This window comes from Phyllobates terribilis, unplaced genomic scaffold (genome assembly GCF_046119375.1).
Source record: "Phyllobates terribilis strain yellow unplaced genomic scaffold, ASM4611937v1 Scaffold_5__5_contigs__length_657084704, whole genome shotgun sequence".
Classification (NCBI taxonomy): domain Eukaryota; kingdom Metazoa; phylum Chordata; class Amphibia; order Anura; family Dendrobatidae; genus Phyllobates; species Phyllobates terribilis.
In genome coordinates this window covers 123,944,863-123,964,509 of record NW_027362765.1, presented here as the reverse complement: position 1 = coordinate 123,964,509, position 19,647 = coordinate 123,944,863, and the positions used below count along the sequence as shown (strand labels likewise).

The window sequence follows — 19,647 nt, the reverse complement described above, 5'->3', positions numbered from 1 at the left end:
AGCCCTCATACAAATACACATACTGCACAGCCCTCATACACATACTATACATCCCCCACACAAATACACATACTGCACAGCAACCATACAAATACACATACTGCACAGCCCTCATACAAATATACATACTGCATAGCCCTCATACAAATACACATACTGCACAGCCCTCATAAAAATACACATAATGCACAGCCCTCATACAAATATACATACTGCACAGCCCTGATACAAATACACATACTGCACAGCCCTCATACAAATACACATACTGCACAGCCCTCATACAAATACACATACTGCACAGCCCTCATACAAATACATAAGCTGCACAACCCTCATACAAATACACATACTGCACAGCCCTCATACAAATAAATAAGCTGCACAATCCTCATACAAATACACATACCGCACAGGCCTCATACAAATACACATACTGCACAGCCCTCATACAAATACACATACTGCACAGCTCCCATACAAATACACATACTGCACAGCTCTCATACAAATACACATACTGCACAGCCCTCATACACATACTATACATCCCCCACACAAATACACATACTGCACAGCCCTCATACACATACTGCACAGCCCTCATACAAATACACATACCGCACAGCCCTCATACACATACTGCACAGCCCTCATACACATACTATACATCCCCCACACAAATACACATACTGCACAGCAACCATACAAATACACATACTGCACAGCAACCATACAAATACACATTCTGCACAGGCCTCAGACAAATACACATACCGCACAGGCCTCATACAAATACACATACTGCACAGCCCTCATACACATACACATACTGCACAGCCCTCATACAAATACACATACTGCACAGCCCTCATACACATACACATACTGCACAGCCCTCATACACATACACATACTGTACAGCCCTCATACAAATATACACACTGCACAGCCCTCATACAAATACACATGCCGCACAGGCCTCATACAAATACACATACTGCACAGCCCTCATACAAATACACATACTGCACAGCCCTCATACAAATACACATACTGCACAGCCCTCATACAAATATACATACTGCACAGCCCTCATACAAATACACATACTGCACAGCCCTCATACAAATACACATACTGCACAGCTCCCATACAAATACACATACTGCACAGCCCTCATACAAATACACATACTGCACAGCCCTCATACAAATACACATACTGCACAGCCCTCATACAAATACACATACTGCACAGCCCTCATACAAATACACATACTGCACAGCCCTCATAAAAATACACATACTGCACAGCCCTCATACAAATACACATACTGCACAGCCCTCATACAAATACACATACTGCACAGCCCTCATACAAATACACATACTGCACAGCCCTCATACAAATACACATACTGCACAGCCCTCATACAAATACACATACTGCACAGCCCTCATAAAAATACACATACTGCACAGCCCTCATACAAATACACATACTGCACAGCTCCCATACAAATACACATACTGCACAGCCCTCATACAAATACACATACTGCACAGCCCTCATAAAAATACACATACTGCACAGCCCTTATACAAATACACATACTGCACAGCTCCTATACAAATACACATACTGCACAGCCCTCATACAAATACACATACTGCACAGCCCTCATACAAATACACATACTGCACAGCCCTCATACAAATACACATACTGCACAGCCCTCATACAAATACACATACTGCACAGCCCTCATAAAAATACACATACTGCACAGGCCTCATACAAATACACATACTGCACAGCCCTCATACAAATACACATACTGCACAGCCCTCATACAAATACACATACTGCACAGCCCTCATACAAATACACATACTGCACAGCCCTTATACAAATACACATACTGCACAGCTCCCATACAAATACACATACTGCACAGCCCTCATACAAATACACATACTGCACAGCCCTTATACAAATACACATACTGCACAGCTCCCATACAAATACACATACTGCACAGCCCTCATACAAATACACATACCGCACAGCCCTCATACAAATACACATACTGCACAGCCCTCATACAAATACACATACCGCACAGCCCTCATACAAATACACATACTGCACAGGCCTCATACAAATACACATACTGCACAGTCCTCATACAAATACACATACAGCACAGCCCTCATACAAATACACATACCGCACAGCCCTCATACAAATACACATACTGCACAGGCCTCATACAAATACACATACTGCACAGCCCTCATACACATACTATACATCCCCCACACAAATACACATACTGCACAGCAACCATACAAATACACATACTGCACAGCCCCCATACAAATACACATACCGCACAGCCCTCATACACATACTGCACAGCCCTCATACAAATACACATACTGCACAGCCCTCATACAAATACACATACTGCACAGCCCTCATACACATACACATACCGCACAGGCCTCATACAAATACACATACTGCATAGCCCTCATACAAATACACATACTGCACAGCCCTCATACAAATACACATACTGCACAGCCCTCATACACATACACATACCGCACAGCCCTCATACAAATACACATACCGCACAGCCCTCATACACATACTGCACAGGCCTCATACAAATACACATACTGCACAGCCCTCATACAAATACACATACTGCACAGCCCTCATACAAATACACATACTGCACAGCCCTCATACAAATACACATACTGCACAGCCCTCATACAAATACACATACTGCACAGCCCTCATACAAATACACATACCGCACAGCCCTCATACAAATACACATACCACACAGGCCTCACACAAATACACATACTGCACAGGCCTCATACAAATACACATACTGCACAGCCCTCATACACATACTATATATCCCCCACACAAATACACATACAGCACAGCCCTCATACAAATACACATACCGCACAGCCCTCATACAAATACACATACTGCACAGGCCTCATACAAATACACATACTGCACATCCCTCATACACATACTATACATCCCCCACACAAATACACATACTGCACAGCAACCATACAAATACACATACTGCACAGCCCTCATACAAATACACATACTGCACAGCCCTCATACAAATACACATACTGCACAGCCCTCATACAAATACACATACTGCACAGCCCTCATACAAATACACATACTGCACAGCCCTCATACAAATACACATACTGCACAGCCCTCATACAAATACACATACTGCACAGCCCGCATACAAATACACATACCGCACAGGCCTCATACAAATACACATACTGCACAGCCCTCATACAAATATACATACTGCACAGCCCTCATACACATACTATACATCCCCCACACAAATACACATACTGCACAGCAACCATACAAATACACATACTGCACTGCCCCCATACAAATACACATACCGCACAGCCCTCATACACATACTGCACAGCCCTCATACAAATATACATACTGCACAGCCCTCATACACATACTATACATCCCCCACACAAATACACATACTGCACAGCAACCATACAAATACACATACTGCACTACCCCCATACAAATACACATACTGCACAGCCCTCATACAAATACACATACTGCACAGCCCTCATACAAATATACATTCTGCACAGCCCTCATACAAATACACATACTGCACAGTCCTCATACAAATACACATACAGCACAGCCCTCATACAAATACACATACCGCACAGCCCTCATACAAATACACATACTGCACAGCCCTCATAGACATACTATACATCCCCCACACAAATACACATACTGCACAGCAACCATACAAATACACATACTGCACTGCCCCCATACAAATACACATACCGCACAGCCCTCATACACATACTGCACAGCCCTCATACAAATACACATACTGCACAGCCCTCATACAAATACACATACTGCACAGCCCTCATACAAATACACATACTGCACAGCCCTCATACAAATACACATACTACACAGCCCTCATACAAATATACATACTGCACAGCCCTCATACACATACACATACTGCACAGCCCTCATACAAATACACATACTGCACAGCCCTCATACACATACACATACTGCACAGCCCTCATACAAATACACATACTGCACAGCCCTCATACAAATACACATACCGCACAGCCCTCATACACATACACATACTGCACAGCCCTCATACAAATACACATACTGCACAGCCCTCATACACATACACATACTGCAAAGCCCTCATACAAATACACATACTGCACAGCCCTCATACACATACACATACTGCACAGCCCTCAAACAAATACACATACTGCACAGCCCTCATACAAATATACATACTGCACAGCCCTCATACAAATATACATACTGCACAGCCCTCATACAAATACACATACTGCACAGCCCTCATACACATACTATACATCCCCCACACAAATACACATACTGCACAGCAACCATACAAATACACATACTGCACAGCCCTCATACAAATATACATACTGCATAGCCCTCATACAAATACACATACTGCACAGCCCTCATAAAAATACACATAATGCACAGCCCTCATACAAATATACATACTGCACAGCCCTGATACAAATACACATACTGCACAGCCCTCATACAAACACACATACTGCACAGCCCTCATACAAATACACATACTGCACAGCCCTCATACAAATACATAAGCTGCACAACCCTCATACAAATACACATACTGCACAGCCCTCATACAAATAAATAAGCTGCACAATCCTCATACAAATACACATACCGCACAGGCCTCATACAAATACACATACTGCACAGCCCTCATACAAATACACATACTGCACAGCTCCCATACAAATACACATACTGCACAGCTCTCATACAAATACACATACTGCACAGCCCTCATACACATACTATACATCCCCCACACAAATACACATACTGCACAGCCCTCATACACATACTGCACAGCCCTCATACAAATACACATACCGCACAGCCCTCATACACATACTGCACAGCCCTCATACACATACTATACATCCCCCACACAAATACACATACTGCACAGCAACCATACAAATACACATACTGCACAGCAACCATACAAATACACATTCTGCACAGGCCTCAGACAAATACACATACCGCACAGGCCTCATACAAATACACATACTGCACAGCCCTCATACACATACACATACTGCACAGCCCTCATACAAATACACATACTGCACAGCCCTCATACACATACACATACTGCACAGCCCTCATACACATACACATACTGTACAGCCCTCATACAAATATACACACTGCACAGCCCTCATACAAATACACATGCCGCACAGGCCTCATACAAATACACATACTGCACAGCCCTCATACAAATACACATACTGCACAGCCCTCATACAAATACACATACTGCACAGCCCTCATACAAATATACATACTGCACAGCCCTCATACAAATACACATACTGCACAGCCCTCATACAAATACACATACTGCACAGCTCCCATACAAATACACATACTGCACAGCCCTCATACAAATACACATACTGCACAGCCCTCATACAAATACACATACTGCACAGCCCTCATACAAATACACATACTGCACAGCCCTCATACAAATACACATACTGCACAGCCCTCATAAAAATACACATACTGCACAGCCCTCATACAAATACACATACTGCACAGCCCTCATACAAATACACATACTGCACAGCCCTCATACAAATACACATACTGCACAGCCCTCATAAAAATACACATACTGCACAGCCCTCATACAAATACACATACTGCACAGCTCCCATACAAATACACATACTGCACAGCCCTCATACAAATACACATACTGCACAGCCCTCATAAAAATACACATACTGCACAGCCCTTATACAAATACACATACTGCACAGCTCCTATACAAATACACATACTGCACAGCCCTCATACAAATACACATACTGCACAGCCCTCATACAAATACACATACTGCACAGCCCTCATACAAATACACATACTGCACAGCCCTCATACAAATACGCATACTGCACAGCCCTCATAAAAATACACATACTGCACAGGCCTCATACAAATACACATACTGCACAGCCCTCATACAAATACACATACTGCACAGCCCTCATACAAATACACATACTGCACAGCCCTCATACAAATACACATACTGCACAGCCCTTATACAAATACACATACTGCACAGCTCCCATACAAATACACATACTGCACAGCCCTCATACAAATACACATACTGCACAGCCCTCATAAAAATACACATACTGCACAGCCCTCATACAAATACACATACTGCACAGCTCCCATACAAATACACATACTGCACAGCCCTCATACAAATACACATACTGCACAGCCCTCATACAAATACACATACTGCACAGCCCTCATACAAATACACATACTGCACAGCCCTCATACAAATACACATACCGCACAGCCCTCATACAAATACACATACCGCACAGCCCTCATACAAATACACATACCGCATAGGCCTCATACAAATACACATACAGCACAGCCCTCATACAAATACACATACTGCACTGCCCTCATAAAAATACACATACTGCACAGCTCCCATACAAATACTCATACTGCACAGCTCCCATACAAATACACATACCGCACAGGCCTCATACAAATACACATACTGCACAGCCCTCATAAAAATACACATACTGCACAGCTCCCATACAAATACTCATACTGCACAGCTCCCATACAAATACACATACCGCACAGGCCTCATACAAATACACATACTACACAGCCCTCATACAAATACACATACCGCATAGCCCTCATACAAATACACATACTGCACAGCCCTCATACAAATACACATACTGCACAGCCCTCATACAAATACACATACTGCACAGCCCTCATACAAATACACATACTGCACAGCTCCCATACAAATACACATACCGCACAGGCCTCATACAAATACACATACTGCACAGCCCTCATACAAATATACATACTGCACAGCCCTCATACAAATATACATACTGCACAGCCCTCATACAAATACACATACTGCACAGCCCTCATACAAATATACATACCGCACAGGCCTCATACAAATACACATACTGCACAGCCCTCATACAAATACACATACTGCATAGCCCTCATACAAATACACATACTGCACTGCCCCCATACACATACTACACAGTCCCCATACAAATACACATACTGCACTGCCCCCATACAAATACATATACTGCGCAGCCCCCATACAAATACACATACTGCACAGCCACCATACACATACTGCACAGCCCCCATACACATACTATACATCCCCCACACAAATACACATACTGCACAGCAACCATACAAATACACATACTGCACAGCTCCCATACACATACTGCACGGCCCCCATACACATACTACACAGTCCCCATACAAATACACATACTGCACTGCCCCCATACAAATACATATACTGCGCAGCCCCCATACAAATACACATATTGCACAGCCACCATACACATACTGCACAGCCCCCGTACACATACTGCACAGCCACCATACACATACTGCACAGCCCCCGTACACATACTGCACAGACCATGTACACATACTGAACTGCCTCCGTACACATATTGCACAACCCCCGTACACATACTTCACTTACCCCGTACACATACTACACATTTCCCGTACACATACTGCACAGCCTCTATACACATACTGCATAGCCCCCATATAAATACACATACTGCACTGCCCCCATACACATACTGCAGTGCCCCCATACACATACTGCACAGCCCTCATACAAATCCACATACTGCACATCCCCCAAACAAATACACATATTGCACACAGTCCCCGTACACATACTGCACAGCCCCCATACAAATACACATACTGCACAGCCCCCATACATACTGCACAGCCCCTATACACACATTGTGCAATACACATATTGCACAACCACTGTACACACACTTCACTGTCCCCGTACACATATTGTACTAGCCCCGAAAACATACAGCACAGCCCCCGTACACATACTACACAGCCCCTATACACATACTACAGAGCCTCCCATACACATACTACACAGCCCCCGCACACATATTGAATGGCCTGGTACACATACTGCACAGCTCCTGTACACATACTGCACAGCCCCCATACACATACTGCACAGCCCCCGTACACATACTGCACAGCCCTCATACACATACTGTACAGCCTCGTACTCATACTGTACATCCCCCGTACACATACTGCACAGCCCCCGTACACATACTGCACAGCCCCCATACACATACTGCACAGCCCCCATACACATACTGCACAGCCCCCATACACATACTGTACATCCCCCGTACACATACTGCACGGCCCCCGTACACATACTGCACATTAAATAGTATAAATGTAAAAACCTTTAATAGGTCTACAATGTCATAGATAATGGAACAAAACTTTACCAGCACTAATAGGGGCAACACAGTAATGCATCATAATGTATTTGACCTTGTGGTCATATATAGTGATCCACTCCTATTCGCTGGCCACTCAAATAGAAATAACAAAATACCATGGGTAAAATTCCAACTACTAACTTGTCCAATAAAGCTCATACATAGATAACAGGAATTGTCTATAGCAAGCACATGTATATGTATATACTATACCAGAGCACGATGGCGCCTACCCCGACGCGCGTTTCGGTATAGCACCTTCGTCAGGTGTTTTTTCCCGTACACATACTGCACATCCCCCGTACACATACTGCACATCCCCCATACACATACTGCACAGCCCCCGTGCACATACTGCACAGGCCCCGTACACATACTGCACAGCCCCTGTACACATACTGCACATCCCCCATACACATACTGCACAGCCCCCATACACATACTGCACAGGCCCCGTACACATACTGCACAGCCCCTGTACACATACTGCACAAGCCCTGTACACATACCGCACATCCCCCGTACACATACTGCAAGGCCCCCATACACATACTGCACAGGCCCCGTACACATACTGCACATCCCCCGTACACATACTGCACAGGCCCTGTACACATACTGCACAGCCCCTGTACACATACTGCACATCCCCCGTACACATACTGCACAGTCTCGTACACATACTGCACGGCCCACGTACACATACTGCACATCCCCTGTACACATACTGTACAGCCCCCGTACACATACTGCACAGCCCCCGTACACATACTGTACAGCCCCCGTACACATACTGCACAACCCCTGTACACATACTGCACGGCCCCCGTACATATACTGCACGGCCCCCGTACATATACTGCACATCCCCCGTACACATACTGCACATCCCCCGTACACATACTGCACAGGCCCTGTACACATACTGCACATCCCCCGTACACATACTGCACATCCCCCGTACACATACTGTACAGCCTCGTACACATACTGCACAGCCCCATACACATACTGCACATCCCCCGTACACATACTGCACAGCCTCGTACACATACTGCACAGCCCCCGTACACATACTGCACAGCCTCGCACACATACTGCACAGCCCCCGTACACATACTGCACAGCCCCCATACACATACTGCACAGCCCCTGTACACATACTGTACAGCCCCCGTACACATACTGCACAGCCCCCGTACACATACTGCACAGCCCCCGTACACATACTGCACAGCCCCCGTACACATACTACACTGCCCCTGTACACATACTGCACAGGCCCTGTACATATACTGCACAGCCCCCGTACACATACTGCACAGCCTCGTACACACACTGCACAGCCCCCATACACATACTGTACATCCCCCATACACATACTGCACAGCCCCCATACACATACTGTACAGCCCCCATACACATACTGCACAGCCCCCATACACATACTGCACATCCCCCGTACACATACTGCACAATCTCGTACACATACTGCACAGGCCCTGTACACATACTGCACAGCCCCCGTACACACACTGCACAGCCCCCGTACACATACTGTACAGCCCCCGTACACATACTGCACAGCCCCCGTACACATACTGCACAGCCCCCGTACACATACTGTACGGACCCCGTACACATACTGCACGGCCCCCGTACACATACTGCACAGCCCCCGTACACATACTGCACAGCCCCCGTACACATACTGCACATCCCCCGTACACATACTGTACAGCCCCCGTACACATACTGCACAGCCCCCGTACACATACTGCACAGCCCCCGTACACACACTGCACAGCCTCGTACACATACTGCACGGCCCCCATACACATACTGCACAGACCCCGTACACATACTGCACATCCCCCATACACATACTGCACAGCCCCCGTACACATACTGCACAGCCCCCGTACACATACTGCACAGCCCCCGTACACATACTGTACAGCCCCCGTACACATACTGCACATCCCCCATACACATACTGCACAGCCCCCATACACATACTGCACATCCCCAGTACACACACTGCACAGCCCCCGTACACACACTGCACAGCCCCCGTACACATACTGCACAGCCCCCATACACATACTGCACAGCCCCCATACACATACTGCACATCCCCAGTACACACACTGCACAGCCCCCGTACACACACTGCACAGCCCCCGTACACACACTGCACAGCCCCCGTACACATACTGCACAGCCCCCGTACACATACTGCACAGCCTCGTACACATACTGCACAGCCCCCATACACATACTGTACAGCCCCCGTACACATACTGCACAGCCTCGTACACATACTGCACAGCCCCTGTACACATACTGCACAGCCCCCGTACACATACTGCACAGCCTCGTACACATACTGCACAGCCCCCGTACACATACTGTACAGCCCCCGTACACATACTGCACATCCCCCGTACACATACTGCACAGCCCCCGTACACATACTGCACAGCCCCCGTACACATACTGCACAGCCTCGTACACATACTGCACAGCCCCCTACACATACTGCACAGCCCCCGTACACATACTGCACAGCCTCGTACACATACTGCACAGCCCCCTACACATACTGCACAGCCCCCGTACACATACTGCACAGCCCCCGTACACATACTGCACAGCCCCCGTACACATACTGCACAGCCCCCGTACACATACTGCACAGCCCCCGTACACATACTGCACATCCCCCGTACACATACTGCACATCCCCCGTACACATACTGCACATCCCCCGTACACATACTGCACAGCCCCCGTACACATACTGCACAGCCCCCGTACACATACTGCACAACCCCCGTACACATACTGCACATCCCCCGTACACATACTGCACGGCCCCCATACACATACTGCACATCCCCCATACACATACTGCACAGCCCCCGTACACATACTGCACAGCCTCGTACACATACTGCACAGCCCCAGTACACATACTGTACAGCCCCCGTACACATACTGCACATCCCCCATACACATACTGCACAGCCCCCGTACACATACTGCACAGCCTCGTACACATACTGCACAGCCCCAGTACACATACTGTACAGCCCCCGTACACATACTGCACAACCCCCGTACACATACTGCACATCCCCCGTACACATACTGCACGGCCCCCATACACATACTGCACGGCCCCCATACACATACTGCACATCCCCCATACACATACTGCACAGCCCCCGTACACATACTGCACAGCCTCGTACACATACTGCACATCCCCCATACACATACTGCACAGCCCCCGTACACATACTGCACAGCCCCAGTACAGATACTGCACAGCCCCAGTACACATACTGTACATCCCCCGTACACATACTGCACAGCCCCCGTACACATACTGCACAGCCCCCGTACACATACTGCACAACCCCCGTACACATACTGCACGGCCCCCATACACATACTGCACATCCCCCATACACATACTGCACAGCCCCCGTACACATACTGCACAGCCTCGTACACATACCGCACAGCCCCAGTACACATACTGTACAGCCCCCGTACACACACTGCACAGCCCCCGTACACATACTGCACAGCCCCCGTACACATACTGCACAGCCCCCGTACACATACTGCACATCCCCCGTACACATACTGCACAGCCCCCGTACACATACTGCACAGCCCCCGTACACATACTGCACAGCCTCGTACACATACTGCACATCCCCCGTACACATACTGCACAGCCCCCGTACACATACTGCACAACCCCCGTACACATACTGCACATCCCCCGTACACATACTGCACGGCCCCCATACACATACTGCACATCCCCAGTACACATACTGCACATCCCCCGTACACATACTGCACAGCCTCGTACACATACTGCACGGCCCCCGTACACATACTGCACATCCCCCGTACACATACTGCACAGCCTCGTACACATACTGCACATCCCCCGTACACATACTGCACAGCCCCCATACACATACTGCACAGCCCCCGTACACATACTGCACATCCCCCGTACACATACTGCACAGCCTCGTACACATACTGCACGGCCCCCGTACACATACTGCACATCCCCCGTACACATACTGCACAGCCTCGTACACATACTGCACGGCCCCCGTACACATACTGCACGGCCCCTGTACACATACTGCACAGGCCCTGTACACATACTGCACGGCCCCCGTACACATACTGCACAGCCTCGTACACATACTGCACGGCCCCCGTACACATACTGCACGGCCCCTGTACACATACTGCACAGGCCCTGTACACATACTGCACATCCCCCGTACACATACTGCACAGCCTCGTACACATACTGCACAGCCCCCGTACACATACTGCACAGCCTCGTACACACACTGCACAGCCCCCATACACATACTGTACATCCCCGATACACATACTGCACAGCCCCCATACACATACTGCACAGCCCCCATACACATACTGCACAGCCCCCATACACATACTGCACATCCCCCGTACACATACTGCACAACCTCGTACACATACTGCACAGGCCCTGTACACATACTGCACAGCCCCCGTACACATACTGTACATCCCCCGTACACATACTGTACATCCCCCGTACACATACTGCACAGCCCCCGTACACATACTGCACAGCCCCCGTACACATACTGCACAGCCCCCGTACACATACTGCACAGCCCCCGTACACATACTGTACGGTCCCCGTACACATACTGCACGGCCCCCGTACACATACTGCACAGCCCCCGTACACATACTGCACAGCCCCCGTACACATACTGCACATCCCCTGTACACATACTGTACAGCCCCCGTACACATAATGCACAGCCCCCGTACACATACTGTACAGCCCCCGTACACACACTGCACAGCCTCGTACACATACTGCACGGCCCCCGTACACATACTGCACAGCCCCCGTACACATACTGCACATCCCCCGTACACATACTGCACAGCCCCCGTACACATACTGCACAGCCCCCATACACATACTGCACGGCCCCCGTACACATACTGCACATCCCCCGTACACATACTGCACATCCCCCGTACACATACTGTACAGCCCCCGTACACATACTGCACATCCCCCATACACATACTGCACAGCCCCCATACACATACTGTACATCCCCCGTACACATACTGCACAGCCCCCATACACATACTGCACAGCCCCCATACACATACTGTACATCCCCCGTACACATACTGCACATCCCCCGTACACATACTGTACAGCCCCCGTACACATACTGTACAGCCCCCGTACACATACTGCACATCCCCAGTACACATACTGCACAGCCCCCGTACACATACTGCACAGCCCCCATACACATACTGCACAGCCCCCGTACACATACTGCACATCCCCCGTACACATACTGCACAGCCCCCATACACATACTGCACAGCCCCCATACACATACTGCACATCCCCCGTACACATACTGCACAGCCTCGTACACATACTGCACGGCCCCCATACACATACTGCACAGCCCCCATACACATACTGCACAGCCCCCGTACACATACTGCACATCCCCCGTACACATACTGCACAGCCCCCATACACATACTGCACAGCCCCCATACACATACTGCACATCCCCAGTACACACACTGCACAGCCCCCGTACACACACTGCACAGCCCCCGTACACACACTGCACAGCCCCCGTACACATACTGCACAGCCCCCATACACATACTGCACAGCCTCGTACACATACTGCACAGCCCCCATACACATACTGTACAGCCCCCGTACACATACTTCACAGCCTCGTACACATACTGCACAGCCCCCTACACATACTGCACAGCCCCCGTACACATACTGCACAGCCCCCGTACACATACTGCACAGCCTCGTACACATACTGCACAGCCCCCGTACACATACTGTACAGCCCCCGTACACATACTGCACAGCCCCCGTACACATACTGCACATCCCCCGTACACATACTGCACATCCCCCGTACACACACTGCACAGCCCCCGTACACATACTGCACAGCCCCCGTACACATACTGCACATCCCCCGTACACATACTGCACATCCCCCGTACACATACTGCACAGCCTCGTACACATACTGCACGGCCCCCGTACACATACTGCACGGCCCCCGTACACATACTGTACATCCCCCGTACACATACTGCACAGCCCCCATACACATACTGCACAGCCCCCGTACACATACTGCACATCCCCCGTACACATACTGCACATCCCCCGTACACATACTGCACAGCCTCGTACACATACTGCACGGACCCCGTACACATACTGCACGGCCCCTGTACACATACTGCACAGGCCCTGTACATATACTGCACAGCCCCCGTACACATACTGCACAGCCCCAGTACACATACTGCACAGCCCCTGTACACATACTGTACAGCCTCGTACACACACTGCACAGCCCCCATACACATACTGTACATCCCCCGTACACATACTGCACATCCCCCGTACACATACTGTACAGCCCCCGTACACATACTGCACATCCCCCATACACATACTGCACAGCCCCCATACACATACTGTACATCCCCCGTACACATACTGCACAGCCCCCATACACATACTGCACAGCCCCCATACACATACTGTACATCCCCCGTACACATACTGCACATCCCCCGTACACATACTGTACAGCCCCCGTACACATACTGTACAGCCCCCGTACACATACTGCACATCCCCAGTACACATACTGCACAGCCTCGTACACATACTGCACGGCCCCCATACACATACTGCACAGCCCCCGTACACATACTGCACATCCCCCGTACACATACTGCACAGCCCCCATACACATACTGCACAGCCCCCATACACATACTGCACATCCCCAGTACACACACTGCACAGCCCCCGTACACACACTGCACAGCCCCCGTACACACACTGCACAGCCCCCGTACACATACTGCACAGCCCCCGTACACATACTGCACAGCCTCGTACACATACTGCACAGCCCCCATACACATACTGTACAGCCCCCGTACACATACTGCACAGCCTCGTACACATACTGCACAGCCCCCTACACATACTGCACAGCCCCCGTACACATACTGCACAGCCCCCGTACACATACTGCACAGCCCCCGTACACATACTGCACAGCCCCCGTACACATACTGCACAGCCCCCGTACACATACTGCACAGCCTCATACACATACTGCACAGCCCCCATACACATACTGTACAGCCCCCGTACACATACTGCACAGCCTCGTACACATACTGCACAGCCCCCTACACATACTGCACAGCCCCCGTACACATACTGCACAGCCCCCGTACACATACTGCACAGCCTCGTACACATACTGCACAGCCCCCGTACACATACTGTACAGCCCCCGTACACATACTGCACAGCCCCCGTACACATACTGCACATCCCCCGTACACATACTGCACATCCCCCGTACACATACTGCACAGCCCCCGTACACATACTGCACAACCCCCGTACACATACTGCACATCCACCGTACACATACTGCACGGCCCCCATACACATACTGCACATCCCCCATACACATACTGCACAGCCCCCGTACACATACTGCACAGCCTCGTACACATACTGCACTTCCCCTGTACACATACCGCACAGCCCCAGTACACATACTGTACAGCCCCCGTACACACACTGCACAGCCCCCATACACATACTGCACAGCCCCCGTACACATACTGCACAGCCCCCGTACACATACTGCACATCCCCCGTACACATACTGCACAGCCCCCGTACACATACTGCACAGCCCCCGTACACATACTGCACAACCCCCGTACACATACTGCACATCCCCCGTACACATATTGCACGGCCCCCATACACATACTGCACATCCCCAGTACACATACTGCACATCCCCCGTACACATACTGCACAGCCTCGTACACATACTGCACGGCCCCCGTACACATACTGCACATCCCCCGTACACATACTGCACAGCCTCGTACACATACTGCACATCCCCCGTACACATACTGCACAGCCCCCGTACACATACTGCACAACCCCCGTACACATACTGCACATCCCCCGTACACATACTGCACGGCCCCCATACACATACTGCACATCCCCAGTACACATACTGCACATCCCCCGTACACATACTGCACAGCCTCGTACACATACTGCACGGCCCCCGTACACATACTGCACATCCCCCGTACACATACTGCACAGCCTCGTACACATACTGCACATCCCCCGTACACATACTGCACAGCCCCCGTACACATACTGCACAGCCCCCGTACACACACTGCACAGCCCCCATACACATACTTCACAGCCCCCGTACACATACTGCACATCCCCCGTACACATACTGCACATCCCCCGTACACATACTGCACAGCCTCGTACACATACTGCACGGCCCCCGTACACATACTGCACGGCCCCCGTACACATACTGTACATCCCCCGTACACATACTGCACAGCCCCCATACACATACTGCACAGCCCCCATACACATACTGCACAGCCCCCGTACACATACTGCACATCCCCCGTACACATACTGCACATCCCCCGTACACATACTGCACAGCCTCGTACACATACTGCACGGCCCCCGTACACATACTGCACGGCCCCTGTACACATACTGCACAGGCCCTGTACATATACTGCACAGCCCCCGTACACATACTGCACAGCCTCGTACACACACTGCACAGCCCCCATACACATACTGTACATCCCCCATACACATACTGCACAGCCCCCATACACATACTGCACAGCCCCCATACACATACTGCACAGCCCCCATACACATACTGCACATCCCCCGTACACATACTGCACAACCTCGTACACATACTGCACAGGCCCTGTACACATACTGCACAGCCCCCGTACACACACTGCACAGCCCCCGTACACATACTGCACAGCCCTCATACACATACTGCACAGCCCCCGTACACATACTGCACAGCCCCCGTACACATACTGCACAGCCCCCGTACACATACTGTACGGTCCCCGTACACATACTGCACGGCCCCCGTACACATACTGCACAGCCCCCGTACACATACTGCACATCCCCTGTACACATACTGTACAGCCCCCGTACACATACTGCACAGCCCCCGTACACACACTGCACAGCCTCGTACACATACTGCACGGCCCCCATACACATACTGCACAGCCCCCGTACACATACTGCACATCCCCCATACACATACTGCACAGCCCCCGTACACATACTGCACAGCCCCCATACACATACTGCACAGCCCCCGTACACATACTGCACAGCCCCCATACACATACTGCACGGCCCCCGTACACATACTGCACATCCCCCGTACACATACTGTACAGCCCCCGTACACATACTGCACATCCCCCATACACATACTGCACAGCCCCCATACACATACTGTACATCCCCCGTACACATACTGCACAGCCCCCATACACATACTGCACAGCCCCCATACACATACTGTACATCCCCCGTACACATACTGCACATCCCCCGTACACATACTGTACAGCCCCCGTACACATACTGCACATCCCCCATACACATACTGCACAGCCCCCATACACATACTGTACATCCCCCGTACACATACTGCACAGCCCCCATACACATACTGCACAGCCCCCATACACATACTGTACATCCCCCGTACACATACTGCACATCCCCCGTACACATACTGTACAGCCCCCGTACACATACTGTACAGCCCCCGTACACATACTGCACAGCCCCCATACACATACTGTACATCCCCCGTACACATACTGCACAGCCCCCATACACATACTGTACATCCCCCGTACACATACTGCACATTCCCCGTACACATACTGTACAGCCCCCGTACACATACTGCACATCCCCCATACACATACTGCACAGCCCCCATACACATACTGTACATCCCCCGTACACATACTGCACATCCCCCGTACACATACTGTACAGCCCCCGTACACATACTGCACAGCCCCCTTACACATACTGTACATCCCCCGTACACATACTGCACATCCCCCGTACACATACTGCACAGCCCCCGTACACATACTGCACAGCCCCCGTACACATACTGCACAACCCCCGTACACATACTGCACATCCCCCTTACACATATTGCACGGCCCCCATACACATACTGCACATCCCCAGTACACATACTGCACATCCCCCGTACACATACTGCACAGCCTCGTACACATACTGCACGGCCCCCGTACACATACTGCACATCCCCCGTACACATACTGCACAGCCTCGTACACATACTGCACATCCCCCGTACACATACTGCACATCCCCCGTACACATACTGCACAGCCCCCGTACACATACTGCACATCCCCCGTACACATACTGCACATCCCCCGTACACATACTGCACATCCCCCGTACACATACTGCACGGCCCCCATACACATACTGCACATCCCCAGTACACATACTGCACATCCCCCGTACACATACTGCACAGCCTCGTACACATACTGCACGGCCCCCGTACACATACTGCACATCCCCCGTACACATACTGCACAGCCTCGTACACATACTGCACATCCCCCGTACACATACTGCACAGCCCCCGTACACATACTGCACAGCCCCCGTACACACACTGCACAGCCCCCATACACATACTTCACAGCCCCCGTACACATACTGCACATCCCCCGTACACATACTGCACATCCCCCGTACACATACTGCACAGCCTCGTACACATACTGCACGGCCCCCGTACACATACTGCACGGCCCCCGTACTCATACTGTACATCCCCCGTACACATACTGCACAGCCCCCATACACATACTGCACAGCCCCCATACACATACTGCACAGCCCCCGTACACATACTGCACATCCCCCGTACACATACTGCACATCCCCCGTACACATACTGCACAGCCTCGTACACATACT

General features: G+C 50.1%; 1 protein-coding gene across 4 annotated transcripts in view; it reads right to left on the bottom strand.

Annotated features, from left to right (window-relative positions):
- The window catches only part of MYT1 (myelin transcription factor 1), a 211,672-nt gene that overhangs the window by 116,005 nt on the left and 76,020 nt on the right, over positions 1-19,647 (bottom strand). The gene's annotated exons all lie outside the window — the stretch shown is intronic.